Genomic DNA, 13,401 nt, shown 5'->3' with positions numbered 1-13,401 from the left:
AAAATGTATAAGAAATGCATTGTAATTCTCGGACAACGACGTTGTTTGTTAACGCGCATCGGATCCGGGAACGAGTAGGTTTCATTGCTTGTTTCTCCAACAGAAGTTCAGTCATCTATAGGCGATGGAAAGTTTTCAGATTCCGCCATAATCAACTTTACTTTTTAACTCTTAGCGGGTGATATTTTCTCAAATAGTCTCCAAAGCAAATACCCTTCACTCATCGTTAATCAAGTCATACTGAGTATACTATTCTGAGGAGACCTCGGGTAACCTTGTCCCAGGGAATCTACCCCAACGGCCGGTGGCAACACTGTAGGGTGGCGCACGGCTGCCTGAGGTGACGGAGCTCACATATGAGGAGTCCGGCGGTAGTGGCGCGTGGCCTGTCATAAGTGTAACCATGACGTACCCTTTGAGGCTCCTAAATACTCTTCCGAACGCATGTGACCAGTTGTTGTGTCGCGTGTAACCTAGATTGACGCAGCGACGGAGGGGCAGCCTGAGGGACCGAACACCGATTCCTGGTAAGTACTTCCGTGGGTTGCCTCGTAGCAGCACAAGAGGTTTGTACTGATGTTTCTGGAATAAGAAAGTGAAAGGATTGTATCACCTACAAGAGTACTTCCTTCCGTGTATAGTTATGTGAGCTCGTAAATTCCACCGTCGGTTACAACAGAAACGGCAAATCGTGTATACTGCCCCTTTTCACCCCCCCACCCCCTTTTCGTTGCTTTTTTACATAGCTCAAATGGCAATTAGCACTACCCCAACTACCATCCCCTCCCTGTCTTTGGCTTTACAGTGCCTAAAGTCAGGGATCTCCATGACCAATAACCCAGGAAAACTACTGTTGTACAATCGTGGTACACAAGTGTTGACACACTGTCCACTGAGTTTCGTTCACCGGCCCCGACTTTAAAATATATACACCGCATGGAAAGAGGCTAATGTTCAGATATGTCACCACATATACACTCTCCATAATTTATTATATATGAATTTGTCAGTTGTGCACACTGATAACAAGTTTGTAATTTGTGGAGGAAAATGTCTCTTTTTACATTTCGTTCAAATTTAGTCAAGGACAGCTAAAGTTGTTTACAAGGCTATTATGCATTTGAATAAATGTTGTATTCATTCCTGCAACGTCCTCCCTAAGAAAATACGAAGAAAACATTGATAACTTGCACAAATATTCTGATATGATCTAAAAATATATAATGATGAAACCATTTAACTCTCGCTTGACAATGTTATGTAATGACGTCATCGACCATGCCAGCCGGCGCATTTAGGAAACTAGTAGGCTATTGTGAATTGAATTACAAAGCTATTATTTTGCATTTAAGAATACTAAGCGATTCGTTTGCATTTATGAAACTAAGCCATTACTTTGCATTGACGAATACTAAGTTATTATTATGCATTTAAGAAAACTGCTATTATTTTGCAGTAACTTTTTTTGGTCAATTTACGGTTTCACCCAACCAACGATTTCCTCACGTGGTTCATGTTTTTCTAGTAATAGATGTAGAGAATTCCGTGATTTTGTTCCTCATTTCCGTCGCAAATGTCTACTTTTCGAGTTATGCCTCTTTTCAAGTTATGCCTATCCCCTTCCCTAAACGATCTTGGGGGACCTGTGGGAACACGGGTTTTTTCGGTGGGGGAGCATGAAATCGACTAATATGCATTTTAAATGAGGTCGAGAAATCAACAGAATCGCATTAGAACACCAGTGAAAAGGCATAGCCTACATTTGTTTTACTTGGAGCGGGGAAGCGGCCATTGTGATGTAAGCAGTGTTGCCAACGATCCGCTATGGGTGAACATCCCATCCTGATCTGCGCATGCGCGGACTTTGTTTACATACAGAGGGCGGATTATTTTCGGCACGGTACCGTGTCTTTTCTCGCTTACTTATTGTGATCTGTCCCACCCGAGTTTATATTTGTTTTTTATGAAAGTAAAGGATGACGTATGTTTTGAATTTGGAAAATGCGTGAAATATGAAAGTTGACTCCTGCACCTCTTGTATGTCAGCAAATGTGATAAATGAGATAACCTGCACCCCTTGTATGTCGGTAAATGTGATAAATAAGATAACCTGCACCACTTGTAGGGGGAGGTGGGGCAAAATGGCATGGGTGGGTAATATGGACCACCCCGTTTTCTGTGTTTTTAGCTTCTGCCAGCTATTGATAATGATATGGACTTACTCCTCGGCTCATTAGTCAGCTGTGACATCGGGGCAAGTTTGGACGCCGTCGTTTGTTTGTGTGTGAAAAATCCCAGAATATTTTATCACCAGCTGATCTATTGGTAAGGGTCTGATAAAATCGTGTTTATAGGAGTACTGTGACTCATAATTTCATGTGTTATTGCATGATTCTTTGGTATTACTCTGTGCATGAGTCTGACTACTGAAACATTTTTCTGCACCGCCATTGTTCCGCTGAGATTTTTGTTAACATTTTCATTGCCCTTGGGGCAAAACGGCCCACTTAACAATAATAATTATTTTTTGCTGCTAACTAACTCACAACTTCAGTGAACAAAGATAAGGACAAAGTGTTCTCTGTTTCTTTTATATGAATATTAATTTTATGTTCAGGAAGATAATGTCACTTTTCGTTTGTGAGTTCATGTTGTTCATGCTATTGAGCAAAATAACAATTATTTTTGTAATGCATTAAGAACTTTTATGTTGAGAAAGGTAATTTCACTTTAACTTGTGAGTAGTTTCATGAGAGTTCACTGGTGTTCATGCTATTGAGCCACAGATCATTTATTTTTGTAATGGAATAAGAACTTGATGTTCAGGAAGGTAATATCACTTTTCATTTGGAATTCATTGTTGTTCATGCTACTGAGCCTAAGAGCAATTGTTTTCTAATGGAATAAGACCTAGATTATTTTAGTTTTGTTAAGTAATCTTTCTAATGTGATTATCTGTCAAAACGTATGTTTGGCATGTTACCAAACATTTCCATATGAGGGCCATTTTGCCCCATACGTGAGGTCCGTTTTGCCCCGACCGTTGTACAAAATCGTCCACTTGTGGCTATTTTATTTTTTTAAATTCATGAGTAAAGGATCCAAAGTAGTTCTTCCAAAGAGAGTTTATTTTGTTTAATGATGAATAAAGATTGCAAAAACACCAGCTATCTCTGAATATACTACAAAATTGATGCATAATCTGGAGTGAAACCTTAAGGGTGCCGTTTTGCCCCACCTTCCCCTGTGTCGGTAAATGTGATGAGTGAGATAACCTGCACCCCTTGTACGTCGGTAAATGTGATTGGTGAGATAACCTGCACCCCCTGTACGTCGGTAAATGTGATAAATGTGATAACCTATACCCCTTGTATGTCGGTAATTGTAATAAATGTAATAACCTATACCCCTTGTATTTTTTTTTTTTTTTTTTTTACAGCAAAGGAGACAGTTCAAGAGCACACAAAAAGCAAACATTAATAAAAAAAAAAAGCCCGCTACTCACTGCTCCTAAACAGAATCCAAAGAGGTGGCCGAAAGATAGGTCAGTTTCGGGAGGAGAGGTGTCCTGATACCCTCCTCTTGAAAGAGTTTAAGTCGTAGGCAGGAGGAAATACAGATGAAGGAAGATTGTTCCAGAGTTTACCAGCGTGAGGGATGAAAGAGTGAATATGCTGGTTAACTCTTGCATAAGGGGTTTGGACAGTATAGGGATGAGTATGAGTAGAAAGTCAAGTGCAGCGAGGCCGCGGGAGGGGGGGAGGCATGCAGTTAGCAAGTTCAGAAGAGCAGTCGGCGTGGAAATATCGATAGAAGATAGAAAGAGAGGCAACATTGCGGCGGAATTTAAGAGGTAGAAGACTATCAGTATGAGGAGGAGAGCTGATGAGACGAAGAGCCTTAGCCTCCACTCTGTCCAGAAGAGCTGTGTGAGTGAAGCCCCCCCACACATGAGATGCATACTCCATACGAGGGCGGACAAGGCCCCTGTATATGGACAGCAACTGTGCAGGGGAGAAGAACTGGCGGAGACGGTACAGAACGCCCAGCCTCGAGGAAGCTGATTTAGTAAGAGATGAGATATGAAGTTTCCAGTTGAGATTTTGAGTTAAGGATAGACGGAGGATGTTTAGTGTTGAGGAAGGTGATAGCTGGGTGTTGTCAAGGAATAGGAGATAGTTGTTTGGAAGATTGTGTCGAGTGGATAGGTGGAGAAACTGTGTTTTTGAGGCGTTGAAGGACACCAGGTTCTTCTTGCCCCAATCGGAAATAATAGTAAGGTCTGAGGCTAAGCGTTCTGCAGCCTCCAGCCTTGAGTCGTTAAGTTCCTGAAGGGTGGGTCTTCTATTAAAAGAAGTTGAGTAATGCAGAGTGGAATCATCGGCGTAGGAATGGATAGGACAGTTCGTTTTGGAAAGAAGATCATCAATGAACAACTGAAAAAGAGTGGGAGATAGGACAGAACCCTGTGGGACACCACTGTTAATAGATTTAGGGGAAGAACAGTGACCGTCTACCACGGCAGAAATAGAACGGTCAGAAAGGAAACTGGAGATAAAGGTACAGAGAGAAGGATATAAACCGTAGGAGGGTAGTTTAGAAAGCAAAGATTTGTGCCAGACCCTATCAAAAGCTTTTGATATGTCCAGCGCAATAGCAAAAGTTTCACCGAAAGGGCTAAGAGAGGATGACCAAGAGTCAGTTAAGAAGGCTAGGAGATCACCAGTAGAACGCCCCTTGCGGAACCCATACTGGCGATCAGATAGAAGGTCAGAATTGGAAAGGTGCTTTTGAATCTTCCGGTTAAGGATTGATTCAAAAGCTTTAGATAGACAAGAAAGTAAAGCAATAGGACGGTAGTTTGAGGGATGGGAGCGGTCACCCTTCTTAGGTACAGGCTGTATGAAGGCATACTTCCAGCAAGAAGGAAAGGTAGATGTTGACAGGCAGAGGCGAAAGAGTTTGACCAGGCAGGGTGACAGCACGGAGACACAGTTTTTAAGGACAATAGGAGGCACTCCATCAGGTCCATAAGCCTTCTGAGGATTGAGGCCAGAGAGGGCATAGAAAACATCATTTTGAAGAATCTTTATAACAGGCATAAAGGAGTCAGAGGGGGGATGAGTAGGAGGAATATGCCCAGAATCGTCCAGAGAGGAGTTTTTAGAAAAAGTTTGAGAGAAGAGTTCAGCCTTAGAGATAGATGAGACGGCAGTGTTGCCGTCAGGACTGAGGAGTGGAGGGAAATATGAAGAAGTGAAGTTGGAGGAGATGTTTTTGGCTAGATGCCAGAAGTCACGGGAAGAGTTAGAGAAAGCAAGGTTTTGACATTTTCTATTAATGAAAGAATTTTTGGTTAGTCGGAGAATAGATTTGGCACGATTTCGGGCAGAAATGTAAAGTTCATAATTAGCATTAGTTTGAAGGCTCTAGTACCTTTTGTGAGCTACCTCTCTATCATTGACAGCACGAGAACAAGCGTGATTAAACCAAGGCTTTTTTGCGTGAGGAATAGAGAAAGAACGAGGAATGTATGTCTCCATTCCAGAGACAATCACCTCTGTGATGCGCTGAGCACACACAGAGGGGTCTCTATCCTGGAAGCAATAATCATTCCACGGGAAATCGGAAAAGTACATCCTCAGGTCGTCCCACCGAGCTGAAGCAAAATGCCAGAAGCATCGTCTCTTCGGTGGGCCCAGAGGGTGTACAGGAGCGATAGGACAGGATGCAGAAATAAGATTGTGATCGGAGGAGCCCAACGGAGAGAACAGTTTGACAGAATAAGCAGAAGGGTTTGAGGTAAGGAAGAGGTCTAGAATGTTGGGCCGATCTCCAAGACGGTCGGGAATACGTGTAGGGTGCTGGACCAACTGCTCTAGGTCGTTGAGGATAACAAAGTTGTAGGCTTGTTCACCAGGATGGTCAGTGAAAGAGGATGAAAGCCAAAGCTGGTGGTGAACATTGAAATCTCCTAGGATGGAGATTTCAGCGAAGGAAGAGTGGGTCAAGATGTGCTCCACTTTAGAATTCAAATAGTCAAAGAATTTTACATAGTTGGTAGAGTTAGGTGAGAGATAAACAGCACAGATGTATTTAGTAATAGAATGACAGTGAAGTCTTAACCAGATGGTGGAAAATTCAGAAGAGTCAAGGTCGTGGGCACGAGAGCAAGTAATGTCGTTGCGCACGTAGGCGCAACATCCAGCTTTGAATTGAAATTTAGGATAGAGATAGTAGGAGGGAACAGAGTAGATTGTCAGTAGCCTCAGAAACCTGTGTTTCGGTAAGGAAGAGAAGATGAGGTTTAGAGGAGGAGAGATGATGTTCCACAGAACATGTTATAAATGTGATAACCTATATCCCTTGTATGTCGGTAAATGTGATAAATGTGATAACCCTTGAATGTCATCCTGGAATTTGGCCATTCTCTCATAAAAACTAGCATGCTGTATTGCCGCCATCTTGCCTGGACAAACTAATATCAACACTCTGTGATAGTAAACATTGGGTTCTGCGCATGCGCAGATCAGGATCGGATAGACTAAAATACATTGATGAGAGTTATCGCCACGCCGGGCTGCCCACAACATTTCCTCCCGTCACTCCAGAAACACCGGCCGAGGACCGCGAACTTGTTTTCCACTGGAATGCCTCAGATTTGCTACACTTTTTTGTGCTGTCTGTAGCGCCGGTAGGGTTTTTTGAGGGGCGTTATAGACGGCCCCAGCCTGCTAATTTTATTTATGGTGGCTGGCGTGATGTATGACTTGCTTGGCCCATGCTGCCTCCCGGTGCTCCTCTTGGCCGAAGTTGCTGAAGTTAAGGTTGATTGAAGATCCGGACAGCATCCCAAGTGCCTTCCCACCCCTCAACTTACCCACAGCCTCTTTGACCTCAACCAGAGAGGATGAACTTTCGTCAATGGGTGGGTCAGCATCCACCACTTGTAACCTAGCAACTGGAAGCTGCCGACGTGGAGAGTCCACCATGTACAGCTGCTCAAAGTTCTCAGCCCAACGTGCCCTCTGCCCATTCATATAAAACACGAGGCAGCCGTCAGCTGTTCGGATAGTGCTCACCTAATAAGAGGGAGACTTGGAGCGGAGCATCTTCACGGCTCGATAAGCAGGTTGGGGGTCATTCGCATTTAAATGGCCCTCGACTTCCTCAGCGAGACTCCTGACATACCTCTCCTTGTCTCTCCTCAGGAGAGCTCTAGTCCTACGCGACAGAGCCCTGTATTGGTCCCGCTTCCCAGCAAGTCTGGCAGCGCGACTTTCCTCAATATTATCAAACGTCTCCACCGAGGCAAAGGCACTCCTAGATCTCGGGCGCTCTCCAGTGCACTCCTCGACATCTTGCAGAGTCTTACGTTTGAAGGTATTCCACAGTTCTACAGGGTCTTCCAGGGTGCTGAGCACATCGAACCGATTTGAGACCGTCACTGCATACTCCTGAGCACATGCCAGGTCCTTCAGCCTCTCGAGATGGAACACAGTAGTGTTGCATCTCGAGATTCTTTTTGACCTAACATGAAGCTTGAGTGTTGCAACAACAAGCCTATGGTCAGTTGCAAAGAACACAGCACTCCGGTAAACCCTGCAGTTCTGAAGGATCCTCCAACGAGTATTTACGAGAATGTGGTCGATCTCCTTAGCTACACCTCCGGCATCGCTATATAAAGTCCCAGCTGTGGTCTCTGGTACCAGGGACCCGCAATTCTCAACTTTCTGGATTTTGCAAAATTCAGGAGGAGAGAGCTGTTGATGTTCCTGGTAAATTTGCGGAAATGAGTTCCTGTACCCACTGTGGTAAGCCTTCCCTCCAACCGGCAACGTCGCAGTAGTGCTACTCAAGTGTTGTTGTGAATAAACGATGTTCGTCGTGTTCGGCTGTGAGTGGCGGAGAGGTTCACTGCTATTCAGGAAGTGTAAGGGAGGCTTTATCCGTAATTAAGAGGTGAAAATAAATGTAGCATGTGTATGTAACACATGTTAAACCAAGATATCACTACAAAATAATAACACCAGAGAGAAGACGAGGCGTATTATCTAGAGTCGAGACTTTGATGATCCGCTCCTTCATCAGCATTCACGTGTGAACGTGTGCACACTCTCTCTCTCTCTCTCTCTCTCTCTCTCTCTCTCTCTCTCTCTCTCTCTCTCTCTCTCTCTCTCTCTCTCTCTCTCTCTCGATGGAAATCCGATATAATTTTCTCACTTTCTAAGAAATCCGGCCACCTGTTTTTAACCAGTCTCTCACATACCTTCGCAACCACACTAGTGAGTGATACCGGTCTGTAATTTAATGGGTCCGCTCTCTTGCCTCCCTTAAAAATCGGTACCGTACTATGTTTGCTCTCTTCCAATCTTGTGGTACCTTTTCTTCACTCAGAGAGGCACTCATTATGGAGTGCAGTTTCTCTGCAAGTTGATCACTACATTCTTTCAAGATCCACCCTGATACTCCATCCGGCCCCGTCGCCTTTCTTACATCCAATTTGTTCAAACTTTCTTTGACCTCCTGCACCGTTAACTGAATATCTTGCATAACTCTTCCTTTTTCCTGGCCCGGGAGTTGTACAAATTCTTCTTTTGTAAAATTCTATGGAAGCTGTTATTCATCACCTCTGCCATCTTTGCTGGGTCCTCATATGTGGTTTCATCCATTTTCAGTTTATCGATTTTTTCTCTATTCTTTAATTTGCCGTTCACACGTCTATAAAATAGTTTGGGTAGGTCTTTTCACTTGTCGATTATATCTTTTTCATATTTCCTTTTTTCTTCTCTTCTAATCTTTGTATATTCATTCCTTGCTCGTTTGAAATCGTTCCACGAGTTAATTATTCTTCGTCTCCTCCATCCCTTCCAAGCTTCCTCTTTTCTCTTTCTAATTATCTCGGATCTCTTGTTAAACCACTCCTTTTTACCAACATCCTTTTTGGTTACCTTGGGGACATATCTATTTTCGGTTTCCTTGTATAGCTTTAAAAACACCTCCTACTTATCTTGTGTACTGTTGGCTTTGAACAGCCCACTCCAATTTGCATTTTCAAAAAAGGTTCTCATGCTAACAAAGTCACAGTAGTTACTTCTCCCAATTTTGTGATTTTCTTTTCGGTCAATCGTTTTCTTTTCTGATACTTCAAATTCCACAACCTCATGGTCACTCTTCGCTATTGGACAATCTACGTTAAGATTTTCTATTATTTCCGGCGCCTTGCTAAATATATACCAGGTCTAGTCTTGATGCCTCGCCTTCTTTCCCGAATCAGGTATGTTCCTTGATCCACTGAGTCAGCACATGTTCCACTGCCAGTTGCAGTAGTCTTCCTCCCCACGACTCGTCTGCTCCCTGCGTGTCCCAATCCTCCCATTCCACCTCCATGCAGTTGAAATCACCCATTTTAAGTATTCTCTCACACGCCTTCAACATTTCATCCTTGCAACTCACCGTCTCTTATATCATTTGTTTATATTCCCGCAACCCCATACGCTCTTTCATGGGGGCACATACCCTACAACATAATGCCTCCTTCTTCCTTCAGCATCCACAATTTTCACTTTAACACCTCTGTCAAGCCTTCACCCTCAATTACCTCCTCCACCTTAATGCCTTTTTTAACCATCAACATCACACCTCCTCCCTGTTTTATCTTTCTGTCTCTCCTCCATATGTTGTTTGCACCTTCTCCAATCCCCACCACCTCAATTGGGTCACAACTTAGTTTCCGTCAGCCCCACAATATCAGGTTCTTTGTCTCTCAAATAGTCGTTAACTCTATCCACGATGAAACTATTCCATTAATATTCGTATATGTCACTTTCCACCCTTCCTCCTTTTCTGTTAGTTTTATTCCCTTCTTCCTCTCGACCCTATGAACTACTTTCTCACTTTCATATCCATTACTCTCCAAAAAAACTCCCTCTTCTCTTCTTGCGATCTCTTCTCATTTAAATCACGAACCTCACCTCTAAAGGCGGCTTTACACCTGGCAATTCGCGGCTGGCAATACAGGCGCGGCAGCATTTTTGGTCTGGGTCTGGGTCTGGGAGCTCTTCTCGCGGCAAGTTCTCTGCAGCTGAGCGTGTCCGCCTTGTATTGCCGACTGACGGCCGGGTAAACAACATGTCGGCGCCAATAAAACAAGAAATAACAGATGCAGATAACAAGATTTGGAGCCGGGAGGCCGAGATGGCATTGCTAGAGGAAGTGAGACAGCATCGACACTTGTGGGACCCACAAGATAAGCTCTACAAGAAGCAGAGTCTGCGGAAAACAACTTTTGAGAGAGTGGCAGCAACATTACGGGAAATGTTTATCTCTTTGCGAGATATCGAAGGAGGTATAAGGAACGGTTATTTTCGTGTATTATATAATCACACTATGTAATGCCTGGGGGTTGGGATGGCATGTTCCTCCCTTCTCCTTTGTTGTTTAATGCAACAATAAACAATCAATCAATCAATCAATACTACTTATGATAAAACTCGTTTACTTAAAGTATTTCTACAATATTAGGCTGATGGACCAAACTCATTGTGGTTTTAAGATATGGTAGTAGCCTTTTGGGGTGTCTGGGGTGAATTCATGCCCTTGCATTTACTAGCAGTTTACGTCTTGATGCTCCCGGCGGCTCCTCCCACGTGTGAAGGTACTTTCTCCGAGAGCACCCAGAGGCTCTCGCCGCTAGATCGTCGCGGGTGTATTGCCGGCCAGGAATTGCCACGTGTAAAGTGTGTGTGTGTGTGTGTGTGTGTGTGTGTGTGTGTGTGTGTGTGTGTGTGTAATTCACCACGACTTGATCACGCGTTGGTCTCGTAATCGCCAGCAGCAGGTACCCTCCCGACATGAGCAAGTGCTCTTTATCGTCGATCTATGGGTACTGCCAGGACCTCACACACCACACACCCCATCCCCTTTGCTCAAGGGGGGATAGTAACCACTCCTAGTCAACGGAAAGAATCCGGCCTGAGCTGACTCAAACTGCCGCCCTGTCAGACCGTGAAGCCTGGGAGTGTGTGTGTGTGTGTGTGTGTGTGTGTGTGTGTGTGTGTGTGTGTGTGTTTTTATTTTATCACAGAGTGATATCGAGTCTCTCTCTCTCTCTCTCTCTCTCTCTCTCTCTCTCTCTCTCTCTCTCTCTCTCTCTCTCTCTCTCACACACACACACACACACACACACACAGACACAGAGAGAGAGAGAGAGAGAGAGAGAGAGAGAGAGAGAGAGTGAGCAACTTCAGCTGGCCGTGCAATAAGCCGGAGAGCCTTACTGCACCCATACCTCACTATCACCTGTCATCCTCGTCCATGTAGCTATCCAGTCTACTCAAACCAAGCTACCGTCACTGCACTAACTATATGATTGCTTAGTCTATTCCATTCCAGAGAGAGAGAGAGAGAGAGGCAGGCCACACTTGCCATGGAGGTGGGCGGAGAGCCACCCGGCAAATCAGCCAGGAGTGCGGCGCGGGGCTAGAAAACCGTACCTACCATTGTAAATATATAAAGGATGTATAAAGGAATTGTACTGTACTGTATTCATGCCCTGCCTGTGATTCTTCTGTCTCTTCCCTGCTGCAGGATAATGTCTGAGGGCGGCAGTCGGGGCGACGTGGCAATGAGGGTGATCGCGAAAGTCCACAGGCCGGGGGTCACGCCGGAGGAGATGGTGGTCGGCTACAACGAGTGGTCCAACGAGTGGTCCGAGAACTACGAGGAGATGGTGAGAGAGAGAGAGAGAGAGAGAGAGAGAGAGAGAGAGAGAGAGAGATGCCTTCGGTACCAAGTGCCTACGCAGAATCATGGGGTATCGCTGGAATGATTTTGCGTTAAACCGGCGACTACTCCTTGAGGTCCGGGAGTGAAGTAATGCGGCCCCTAGGGCACCCACCTGTAACCACCCGCTTCCCCGTCCCCTTAGATGATCTGGAAAGGCGGGTACCGTGGCCCCGCCATCACGCTGGAGGAGGCGCTGCGCTGGGTACCCCCGGAGCGGCGAGCTAAGGCTAGGGTGCTGGACGTGGCCGCTGGGACGGGCTGCGTGGGCCGCGAACTCCACCGGGAAGGCTTCAGGTGGGTGCCGCAGAGCCGCAGACAGGGGGATGTCCGGTCACCATACTTAAATATCCTCCAGTCCACTGCCTTCTGCCTACCAGTGCCTCAGCCTCAACACGAGTCTAACGCCAAGAGATGAAGATGATGTCTTGGAAATTACGGCAGCTTGTGTAGAGGCAGGGGCGCTGGGTGGGAACTGAGAGCGGGCAGGAGCGGCATTACTATAGTCCATCAACTCTAAATTAAAATTGAGCCCTGTGACTTGGCCCGGCGAAACCCCCATTGTTTACAGATCTAGCGATGACCTGCGCATGACGTTTTGTCTCACTGTTAGTCTGTACGTTATCTATTTATGGAATTTACATACATTCATAATACGACTGCGTGGTGTTATGAATGGCTTGGGATTAGAGGGATTGATTGATTGATTGATTTAGAGTTTCTTTCATGGCGCCGCAACATCTTGGTCATATGGCACCGGAGTAATAAAATGGAAGGCAAATAATTAAAATAATCTAAGGGTGATAAAAGTTATTAGGAAGATAGTTTTGAAATGGTCCATTCAGATATAGCACTAGTTTAAAATATAATAAAATGTTTATTAAAAATGCATTAGTGAAATACAAAGAACTTTCTATAAAGAGACCCTACAAGAGATGGAGGATGCCCATCTCCTGCAGATACCCCATGACGTCATGTCCAGGGGTGAACGCCTTTTCACCCAGCATTAGGGAAAGGGAAAAATTCCCATGCACATCACGACACCGGGAGAGGTACTGCTCTCGCAGATCCCGCAGACTGGGGCACTCGACCTGGGATTAGAGGGAAAGACAACGACTCAGTAAACCTTCCATATCACTTGGCAACGTGGCTCATGCAACGTTGCCGCCTGACGGACCTTGGCAACAGGCGCCAGGCCGCACCATTCAACGTTACGCCACAATGGACAAATGAAGTAGATCTCACTCTGGCGCCCTGCGCAGCCATGCAGAGAGAGAGAGAGAGAGAGAGAGAGAGAGAGAGAGAGAGAGAGAGAGAGAGAGAGAGACACCCTCTCTGAGGAAAGTAATGGAGTGATGTGGCACCAGCGCGGTCTCGTGGGGAATCCTTGTGTCGCGCCCAAGGGCTCAAGTTAAAATTGATAGACTATACTATGTTAGGAATTAGGCCAGTTAACCGGGGGACTAGACAAATTAACTATTTCCCTTATGGAACTAATCTCGGGCCGAGAGTTCAAGCAAACTATGAGTATCGTCTGAGCTCAAATAAGCCTTGGATGGTACTTAAATACTTCGGTCATCGGCTCCCAAACCGAGACAGAATCAACTTATTCACTGC

The 13,401-nt window shown here is 45.2% G+C and overlaps 1 protein-coding gene across 5 annotated transcripts in view; it reads left to right on the top strand.

Annotated features, from left to right (window-relative positions):
* The first annotated feature begins 373 nt into the window (after window positions 1-373).
* LOC127002534 (demethylmenaquinone methyltransferase-like) overlaps window positions 374-13,401 on the top strand; it is a 213,657-nt gene continuing 200,629 nt past the window's right edge. For all 5 annotated transcript variants that reach the window (XM_050868602.1, XM_050868603.1, XM_050868600.1 and 2 more), the window contains exon 1: window positions 374-527. The gene's annotated coding sequence lies outside the window, so the exon portion shown is untranslated. The remainder of the gene's footprint in view (window positions 528-13,401) is intronic.

The sequence above is a fragment of the Eriocheir sinensis genome, chromosome 23, assembly GCF_024679095.1.
Source record: "Eriocheir sinensis breed Jianghai 21 chromosome 23, ASM2467909v1, whole genome shotgun sequence".
NCBI classification, from domain to species: domain Eukaryota; kingdom Metazoa; phylum Arthropoda; class Malacostraca; order Decapoda; family Varunidae; genus Eriocheir; species Eriocheir sinensis.
Note: the sequence above shows the minus strand (reverse complement) of the source record. Positions and strands in the feature narration are given on the sequence as shown.